The 10,944-nt window shown below is 36.7% G+C and overlaps 1 non-coding gene across 1 annotated transcript; it reads left to right on the forward strand.

Annotated features, from left to right (window-relative positions):
* The first annotated feature begins 2,631 nt into the window (after nt 1–2,631).
* On the forward strand, nt 2,632–2,735 carry LOC115933663 (small nucleolar RNA U13). The gene has a single exon (XR_004069526.1). It is a non-coding gene; the product is annotated as a small nucleolar RNA U13 (small nucleolar RNA).
* Nucleotides 2,736–10,944: the final 8,209 nt, after the last annotated feature.

Raw genomic sequence — 10,944 nt, forward strand, 5'->3', positions numbered from 1 at the left:
GTCTTTTTTGTTGGTAAGCTATTGATTATTGCCACAATTTCAGAGCCTGTTATTGGTCTATTCAGAGATTCAACTTCTTCCTGGTTTAGTTTTGGGAGGGTGTATGTGTCAAGGAATTTATCCATTTCTTCTAGATTTTCTAGTTTATTTGCGTAGAGGTGTTTGTAGTATTCTCTGATGGTAGCTTGTATTTCTGTGGGATCGGTGGTGATATCCCCTTTATCATTTTTTATTCCGTCTATTTGATTCTTCTGTCTTTTCTTCTTTATTAGTCTTGCTAGCAGTCTATCAATTTTGTTGATCCTTTCAAAAAACCAGCTTCTGGATTCATTAATTGTCCCTGTTTGCAGATGACATGATTGTATATCTAGAAAACCCCATTGTCTCAGCCCAAAATCTCCTTAAGTTGATAAGCAACTTCAGCAAAGTCTCAGAATACAAATTCAATGTATAAAAATCACAAGCATTCCTATACACAAATAACAGACAAACAGAGAGCCAAATCATGAGTGAACTCCCATTCACAATTGCTTCAAAGAGAATAAAATACCTAGGAATCCAACTTACGAGGGATGTGAAGGACCTCTTCAAGGAAAACTACAAACCACTGCTCAAGGAAATAAAAGAGGATACAAACAAATGGAAGAACATTCCATGTTCATGGGTAGGAAGAATCAATATCGTGAAAATGGCCATACTGCCCAAGGTAATTTATAGATTCAATGCCATCCCCGTCAAGCTACCAATGACTTTCTTCACAGAATTGGAAAAAAACTACTTTAAAGTTCATATGGAACCAAAAATGAGCCTGCATCACCAAGTCAATCCTAAACCAAAAGAACAAAGCTGGAGGCATCACACTACCTGACTTCAAACTATACTACAAGGCTACAGTAACCAAAACAGCATGGTACTGGTACCAAAACAGAGATATAGATCAATGGAACAGAACAGAGCCCTCAGAAATAATGCCGCATATCTACAACTATCTGATCTTTGACAAACCTGACAAAAACAAGAAATGGGGAAAGGATTCCCTATTTAATAAATGGTGCTGGGAAAACTGACTAGCCATATGTAGAAAGCTGAAACTGGATCCCTTCCTTATACCTTATACAAAAATTAATTCAAGATGGATTAAAGACTTAAATGTTAGACTTAAAACTATAAAAACCCTAGAAGAAAACCTAGGCATTACCATTCAGGACATAGGCACGGGCAAGGACTTCATGTCTAAAACACCAAAAGCAATGGCAACCAAAGCCAAAGTTGACAAATGGGATATAATTAAACTAAAGAGGTTCTGCACAGCAAAAGAAACTACCATCAGAGTGAACAGGCAACCTACAAAATGGGAGAAAATTTTCGCAACCTACTCATCTGACAAAGGGCTAATATCCAGAATCTACAATGAACTCAAACAAATGTACAAGAAAAAAACAAACAACCCCATCAAAAAGTGGGTGAAGGACATGAACAGACACTTCTCAAAAGGAGACATTTATGCAGCCAAAAAACACATGAAAAAATGCTCACCATCACTGGCCATCAGACAAATGCAAATCAAAACCACAATGAGATACCATCTCACACCAGTTAGAATGGCAATCATTAAAAAGTCAGGAAACAACAGGTGCTGGAGAGGATGTGGAGAAATAGGAACACTTTTACACTGTTGGTGGGACTGTAAAGTAGTTCAGCCATTGTGGAAGTCAGTGTGGCCATTCCTCAGGGATCTAGAACTAGAAATACCATTTGACCCAGCCATCCCATTACTGGGTATATACCCAAAGGACTATAAATCATGCTGCTATAAAGACACATGCACATGTATGTTTATTGCAGCAGTATTCACAATAGCAAAGACTTGGAACCAAGCCAAATGTCCAACAATGATAGACTGGATTAAGAAAATGTGGCACATATACACCATGGAATACTATGCAGCCATAAAAAATGATGAGTTCATGTCCTCTGTAGGGACATGGATGAAATTGGAAATCATCATTCTCAGTAAACTATCGCAAGGACAAAAAACCAAACACCGCATGTTCTCACTCATAGGTGGGAATTGAACAATGTGAACACATGGACACAGGAAGGGGAACATCACACTCTGGGGACTGTTTTGGGGTGGGGGGAGGGGGGAGGGATAGCATTAGGTGATATACCTAATGCTAAATGACGAGTTAATGGGTGCAGCACACCAGCATGGCACATGTATACATATGTAACTAACCTGCACATTGTGCACATGTACCCTAAAACTTAAAGTATAATAATAATAAAATTAAAAAAAAGAAAATATTTTGAGTGGTCTCTGCATATATGCCTTGTGCTTCATCTTTACTTGCTAAACTACTTCTGATTTTGTGTAGACTATATGATAATTTCCTGAGAGTATGTTTTGACTTGAAAAGATACATACTATCACAGCTAAAATTTAATTTAAAATTTCATAATTATTTAGAATTTAAATAATGTGGTAAATAACTGTACATTTTAAAACATAATTGAATGCAGGCATTATGAATTACGGTTGAAGCCATACATTAAGGAATCTGAGAGAAAATTATGAAAGGACAGGTGCAGAGGGACAATGTTGACAGAGTAAATCAATTAAGAAAATGTATATTTTTGTGATTCATAAGTATAATGATGGAGTTTTCATATTCATGTGTGTGATGTGCCCCCCTCAAACCTCTTTATGATATCAGCACGTTGCTCATCTGACATAAAAAAATTACAAAAAATATAGAAAATAAATAATATAGAGGAATACATCACTTTAGCTGTTTTACATGTAGCCACAGTCACAAGATAAGTTAGTCAAATCAACAAAAAATCTATTAAGATAGTGCACAGTAATAACTGTTATATCTATTTTTATGAATACCTTATTTTTAGAGCAGTTTCAGGTTCACATCAATATTGAGAGAACAGTCCAGAGATTTCTCATATACCCCCTTTCCCCAAATATGTGAATCCTCCCCCATTATTGACATCTCCCATCAGATTGATACATTTGTTACACTTGAAGTACCAACATTGAAACATCATAATAACCCCAAGTCCATAGTTTACATTAGAGTTCACTCTTGGTGTTGCACATTCTATGAATTTGGATAAGTGAATAATGACATGCATCCACCATCAGAGTATCATATAGAGTAGTTTCACTGCCCTAAAAGTCCTGTGTTCTTTGCCTATTCATCCTCCTCCTCCCAATCCTAATCTTCACTGTCTCCATAGTTTTCTCTTTTACAAAATTTTATATAGTTGAAATAGTAACATATGCAGCCTTTTCAAAATGGCTTGTTTCACTTAGTAAGAAGCATTTAAATTTTCTCCATTTATTTCCATGGCTTAATAACTCATTTTCTTTTTTTGAGACAGAGTCTTGCTTTGTCACCCAGGGTGGAATGCAGTGGCACAATCTCAGCTCACTGCAACCTCTGCCTCCCGAGTTCAAGCCATTCTCCTGTCTCAGCCTCCCAAGCAGCTGGGATTACAGACACACACCACCACACCCAGCTAATTTTTGTATTTTTCGCAGATACAAGGTTTCACCATGTTGGCCAGGCTGGTCTTGAACTTCTGACCTCGTGATCCACTCTCCATGGCCTCTCTAAGTGCTAGGATTACAGGCGTGAGCCACCGTGCCCGGCCTAAAAGCTCATTCTTTTAAGCACAGAGTAATATCCCGTTCTCTGGATGTACCACAGTTTATTTATTCATTTACCTACTGAAGGAAATCTTGGTAGCTTCCAAGTCTTGACAATTATGAATAAAGCTGCTATAAACATCTGAGTGCAGGTTTTTGCACTGATGTAAGTTTTAAATCATTTGCGTAAGTATTAAGAAGCATGACTACTGGATCATTTGGTAAGAGTATGTTTATTCTGGAAAGAAACTGCCAAACTGCCTTCCAAAGTGACTGTGCAATTTTGCAGTCCCAACAGAAATTAATGAAAGTTCCTCTTGTTCCACATCCTCACCAGCTTTAGGTATTGACAGTGCTCTGGATTTTGCCCATCCTAGTAGGTATGTAGTGGGATCTTGTATTAGTTCATTCTCACATTGCTATGAAGAAATAGCTGAAACTGGGTAATTTTCAAATAAAAGAGGTTTAATTGGCTCATAGTTTTGCAGGCTGTACAGGAAGCATAGTGGCTTCTGGGAAGGCTTCAGGAACTTTCATTCATGGCAGAAAGATAAAGGGGAAGCAGGCATGTCTTACAAGACTGAAGCAGGAGGAAGAGAGAGGGGAGTGCCACAAACTTTTAAACAATCAGATCTCATGAGAACTCTACCATGAGAACAGTAGCAGGGGGGTGGTACTAAACCATTAGAAACCATTTCCATGACCCAATCACCTCTTACCAGGCCCCACCTCAAACACTGAGGATTATAATTGAACATAAGATTTGGGTGGGGACACATATCCAAAACATATCATGTCCCCAACCCCCGGCCCCTTTAAATCTCATATCCTTCTCACATTGCAAATTACAATCATGTCGTCCCAATAGTCCCTCAAAGTCTTAACTCATTCCAGCATTAACTCAAAAGTCCAAAGTTGAAATTCTCATCTGACTTTGAACTTTGATGAGACTTTGATTCTCATGAAAACAAGTTAGTTATTTCCTAGATACAATGGAGGTATAAGCATTGCATACATATTCCTGTTGCAAAAGGGAGAAATTGGCCAAAAGAAAGGGGCTATAGGCCCCACCACAAGTCTGAAACCCAGCAGGGCAGTCGTTAAATCTTAAAGCTCCAAAGTAACCTCTTTTAACTTCATGCCTCATATCCAGGGAACACTGATGCAAGAGATAGCCTCCCAAGGCTTTGGACAGCTCTGCCCCTAAGGATTTGCAAGGCACAAGGCCTGCATCTGCTTTCACAGGCTAGTGTGGAGCACCTCTGACTTTTCCAGGTGTGGATTGCAAGCTGTTGATGGATCTACAATTCTGGGGTCTGTAAGATAGTGACCCTCTTCTCACAGCTCCACTAGGCAGTGCTCCAGTGGGGACCCTGTGTGGAGGCTCCAACCCCACATTTCCCCTTCATACTTCTTGAGTAGAGGTCCTTCATGAGGGCTTCACCCCTGTAATAGGCTTCTGCCTGGACATTCAGGTTTTTCCTTACATACTCTAAAATCTAGGTGGAGGCTCCCAAGCCTCAACTCTTGCACTCTGTACACTCACAGGCTTAACACCACATGGAAGCAGCCAAGGCTTATGACTTGCACCCTCAGAAGTGGAGGCACGAGCTGTTTCTGGGGCCATTTTAGCCATGGCTGGAGATAGAGCATCTAGGACTAAGATGCAGGGATCAGTGTCCCCAGGTTGTGCCGGGTGGTGGGGCCCTGGACCTGGCCCACAAAACCATTCTTTCCTTCTAGGCCTCTGGGCTTGTGATGGGAGTGGCTGCAGCAGAGGTCTCTGAAATGCTTTTGAGGCTTTTTTCTGCTTTTGACTATCAGAATTTGCCTTCCTTTTAGTTATGCAAATTTGTGCAGCCCACTTGAAGTCCTTCCCCAAAAAAGGGCTTTTCTTTTATACCACAAAACTAGGCTGCAAGTTTTCTAAACATTTGTGCTCTGCTTTCCTTTTAAATATAAATTCCAATTTCAAGTTGTTCCTTTTTCATGCCTATGAGCATAGGTTTTCAAAAGCACACAGGTGAACTCCTGAACACTTTGCCACTCAGAAATTTCTCCCACCAGATTCTCTAAATCATTACTTACAAGTTCAATATTCCACATATTCCTACAGCAGGGACACAATGCAGTCAGTCTCTTTGCTAACACATAACAAAAGTGACCTTTACTCTGGCTTCCAATAAGGTCTTTATTTCCCCATATGAGACCCAATCAGCCTGTACTTTATTGTCCATATCACAATCAGCATTTTAGTGACAACTATTTAAGCAGTCTAGGGGGTTCCAAAGTTTTCTCATCCTCCTGTCTTACTCTGAGTGTTCCATACTCTTTTAATCTCTGCCCATTACACATTCCTAAGTTGCTTTTGCATTTTCAAGCATCTTTCTAGCAATGTCCCACTCTTCAGTACCAATTTTCTGTATTAGTCCATTCTTGCAAGGCTACAAAGAAATACCTGAGACTGAGTAATTTATAAAAAATAAAAGGTTTAAATGGCTTGCATTTCTGCAGGCTATGCAGGAAGCATAGCAGCTTCTGGGGGTCATCAGTAAACTCTGAAGCATGGTGGAAGACAAAGGGGAAGCACCCATGTCTTACATGACTGGAGCAGGAGGAAGAGTTGGGAGGGGCTGCCACACACTTAAATAATCATATCTCACGAGAACAGCACTAGGAGAATGATACTAGACTATTAAAAGCCACCCCTATGATCCCATCACCTTCCACCAGGCCCCACTTCCAACAATGAACATGAAATTTGGTTGGAGACACAGATCGAAACCATATTATATCTCGTTGTTTTAATTTACATTTTGCAGATGACGTAGGTTCACTTTTCATATGCCTATATGTCATCTGTATGTTTTCTTAATGAAGTGTATGTTAAGGTTTTAGGTCGAATTTTCATTAGGATTTTTGTTTTCATATTGTTGAGGTGTTACTAGTTTTGGTACTTTTTGGATAACAGTTTTTTATCAGATGTGTCCTTTGGAAATACTTTCTCCCATTCTGTGGCTTGTCTTTTTATTCTCTTAGCATTGTTTACCATACAGCATGAGTTTGCTTTTAAATTCTTAATAAAGTTCAGGTTATCTATCATTTCTTTCATAGATCATGCCCTTGGTGTTGTATCTAAAATGTCATCACTATATCCAAGGTTATCTAGATTTTCTCCAATAATTTTCTTAGAGTGGTACAACTTGTGTTTTACACTTAGGCCTATGATCCATTTTGAATTAAGTTTTGTGGAAGATATAAGGTCTGTGTCTAGTTTTTTTTTTTTGGCTTGTGGATTTCCAATTGTTTTAGAACCATGTCTTGAAAAGGTTATCTTTGTTTCATTGTATTAACTTTGTTCCTTTGTCAAATATCAGTGACTGTATTTATGTAGGCTTTTCTCTGGGCTCTCTATTCTCCTCCATCTTTTTTTCCCATTCTTCACCAATATCACACTATCTCAACTACTGTAGCTTCATCATAAGTGTTGAAATTTGGTAGTCTTACTCCTTCAACTTTGTTCTTCAATAATGCGTTCACTATTCCAGGTCTTTGGTTTCTCCATATAACCTGTAAAATCAATTTGTTGATATCTACAAAATAACTTCCTGGTATTTTGAGTGGCATTGCATTGAATCTACAGATCAAGTTGTGAAGAACTGACAACTTATCAATATTGAGTCTTCCTATTCATGAATATAAAATACTTCTCCATTTATTTAGTTTTTAAATTTATTTCATCAGTTTTATAGTTTTTTATATATAATTTGTACATATTTTGCTAGATTTATACCTAATCATTTCATTTTTGTGGTGCCAATATAAATGATATATATTTTTAATTTCAATTCCTATTTGTTCATCTGGTTGTGGTGGTCAATTATATGTGTCAATCTTACTAGGTCAAAGGATGTTCAGATAGCTGCTAAAACAGGTGTTTCTGTAATGGTGTTTTCAGAATAAATTAGCAATTGAGTCAATAACTACATTATGAAGATCCACCCTCACCAGTGTGGGCAGGTATCACACGATCTGTTGAAGGCCTGGATATAACAAAAAGTGAGAGTAAGAGTGAAATCTCTTTCTCATTCTCTTTGAGCTGAGACATTCATCTTCTCCTGTCCTTGGGCAATAACACTCTTCATTCTCAGACCTTTCAACTCCAGGACTTACACCAGTGCCCCTCTGGTTCTCAGGCCTTTGGTCTTGGACTGGGAAGTACACCACTGGGCTTCTCTGGTTCTCAGTACCTTTGGTTCAGAAAGAATTACAACCCTGGCTTTCCTGGCTAGCCAGTTTACCAATGGTATATTGTAGGATTTCTCAGTCTTCATAATCATGCAAGCTAATTCCCATTGTAAGTCTCCTCTTCACCTCTTCATGTATATTTATATCTATCTCTCTCTCTCTGTATGTGTGTGTGTGCGTGTGTGTGTGTGTGTGTGTGTATGTGTATCTTCTGTTGCCTCTGTTTCTCTGGAGGACCCTATTACAATGATATAAAGTGATTAAATTTTGTATATTAACTTTGCATTCTTCAACCTTGCTATAATCACTTATCAGTTCCAAGAGTCTTTTTGCTGCTGTTCATGCTTTTGGATTTCCTACATATATAATCATGGAAGTATGAGCAGAGTTTTATTTATTCTTTCCATATATATATATATATATATATATATATACACACACACACACACATAAATAATATATATATAAGATATATATATCTTTTATTTCCCTTTCTTGTCTTACTACAGTAGATAGGAATATAACTTATTTTTTATTCTCATATTATTAACATCAAATACCTAAATTGACTGAGACACAATATTCCAGGACAGAAAAGTCTAGTTATTATGACATATGCATAAACATAAGCAAAATCAATGCAAATTATTTAGAGTCCATATTTGAGGATTCTATATTTGCAAATTCACCTTTGTTAAATTTATTGGTAATTCCCAAATCAACATTCCTGACAAACTTTTGCAGCTATTTGGGAACTTGCACAGGGCTGTGAAAAATTTGAGTTACCTAATGATCACCTTCCCAGCTGAAGTCCAAGAAGGCAATATTCGTCAACTTTCATACAAACATGGTAGAGGATGGAGATCACAGGGGACAATGCAGCATCATGCAAGAAGTTCCAGCTCTGGAGCCACTTAGAATTTATTTATCTACTTAGTTAGTTAGTTTTGTTTTTTTTTTAACTGACAGATAACAATTGTATATATTCATGGGGTAAAAAGTCATATTTCAATACATGTATACAGTGTACACTGATCAAATAAGAGTAATTAGCATATTTATCACCTCATTTCTTTTGTGGTGAGAACATTTAAAATCCTTTCTTTTTGCTATTTTGAAATATACAGTACATTGCTATTAAGTATAGTCATCTGGCTGTGCAATAAAACACCAGAACTTACCCCTCCTGTCTGTGACTTTGTACCCTGTTCACCACCCCTCCAATCCTCTAGTAACTACCATTCTACTCTCTACTTCTATGAGCCTGACTTTTTAAAATTCCACATGTAAGTGAGATTACATGGTATTATTCTCTCTGTGCCTGACTTATTTCACTTAACATAATGTCCTCTAAATTTATCCATGATATTGCAAATGACAGAATTTCTTTTTTTTTGTTATGCTGCATAGTGTTCTATTGTGTATATATAGCACAATTTTCAATCAATTTATCTGTTGAAAGACAATTAGGTTGTTTTTAACATCTTTGCTATCATAAATAATGCTCCCAAGATCATGGAAATACATATGTACATACAGCATACTGATTTCATTTCCTTTGGGCATATACCCAATGGTGGGATTGCTGAATCATATGGTCATACTATTTTTAGATTTTTGAAAAATTTCCATACTGTTTTCCAAACTGACAGTAATTATTCACGTTATCACCACCGTATACAAGAGGTCTCTTTTCTCCACATCCTTACCAATATTTGTTACCTTTCACATTTTTGATAGTAGCCATTATAACATGGTGAGGGCCTATCTCATTAGTTTTAATATAAATTTCCCTGATGACTAGAGATAGTGAGCATTTTTTCGTATATTTGTTGGCCATTGATATATCTTCTTTTCAGAAATTTTTATTCAAGTCCTTTGCCCATTTTCAATAGGGTTATTGGTTTTCTTGTTATAGGGTAGTTTGAGTTCTTTGCATATTTTGGACATAGTCCCTTATCCAATGTATGACTTGCAAATATTTGGTCCCAATTCATGGGTTTTCTCTTCATCCTATTTTTTTTGTGGTGTAAATGTTTTTTCGTTTGATGTAATCCCATTTGTCTATTTTAGCTTTCAATGTATGTTCTTTTTGAGTCATTTCTAAGAAATCTCTACCCAAACCAATGTCACAGAGCTTTTTCCTTATCTCTTCTTCTAGTAGTTTTATAGTTTGAGGTTTTACATTCAAGTCTTTAATTCATTTTGAATTGATTCCTATACAAGGGTTGGGATAAGGGTTCATTTTCATTCTTCTGTATGTGAATATCTAGTTTTGCCAGCTCCATTCATTGAAAAGGATGTCCTTTCCCCAATGTGTGTTCTTGTCACCTTTGTCAAAAATTAATGAACTGTAACCCTGTAGGTTGATTTCTGGACTTCATGTTCTTTTTGATTCGATTGGTCAATGTGACTGTTTTTAATGCCAGTATCATACTGTTTTGTTTGTCATAGCTTTGTAATATATTTTGAAATCTGGTAGTGTGATGCCTCCAGCTTTGTTCTTTTTGGTCAAATTGTTTTGGCTATTCAGGGTCTTTTATGGTTCCTTACAAATTTTAGGATTTTGTATTACATTTCTTTAAAGAAGGACATTGGAATTTTGATAGGAATTACTTTAAATTTTTATATAGCTTTGGATAATATTGACATTTTTGCAATATTAATTCTGCAGTCCATAAACACTGAATATTTCTCCATTTATTTGTGTAATTTCTTCTCTCATCAATGTTCTATCAGTTTCAGTATAGACATCTATCAATTCCTTGTTCAAATTTACTCCTAAGTATTTTATATTTTATATGCTATTGCAAAGGAATTGTTTTGTTAGTTTCACTTAGTTAATTTTTAGTGTACAGAATTGCTAGTAATTCTGTGAGCTGATTTTGCATTCTATAACTAACAAATTCTTTAATTAGTTCAAATTTTACTGGTGAAGCCTTCAGGGTTTATATCGTATCATCAACAAACAGATAACTTCACTTCAATTTTTTCCTATTTGAGTGCCTTTTATTTTTTCCTCTTGCTTAATT

This window comes from Gorilla gorilla, chromosome 12 (genome assembly GCF_029281585.2).
Source record: "Gorilla gorilla gorilla isolate KB3781 chromosome 12, NHGRI_mGorGor1-v2.1_pri, whole genome shotgun sequence".
Lineage (NCBI taxonomy): Eukaryota > Metazoa > Chordata > Mammalia > Primates > Hominidae > Gorilla > Gorilla gorilla.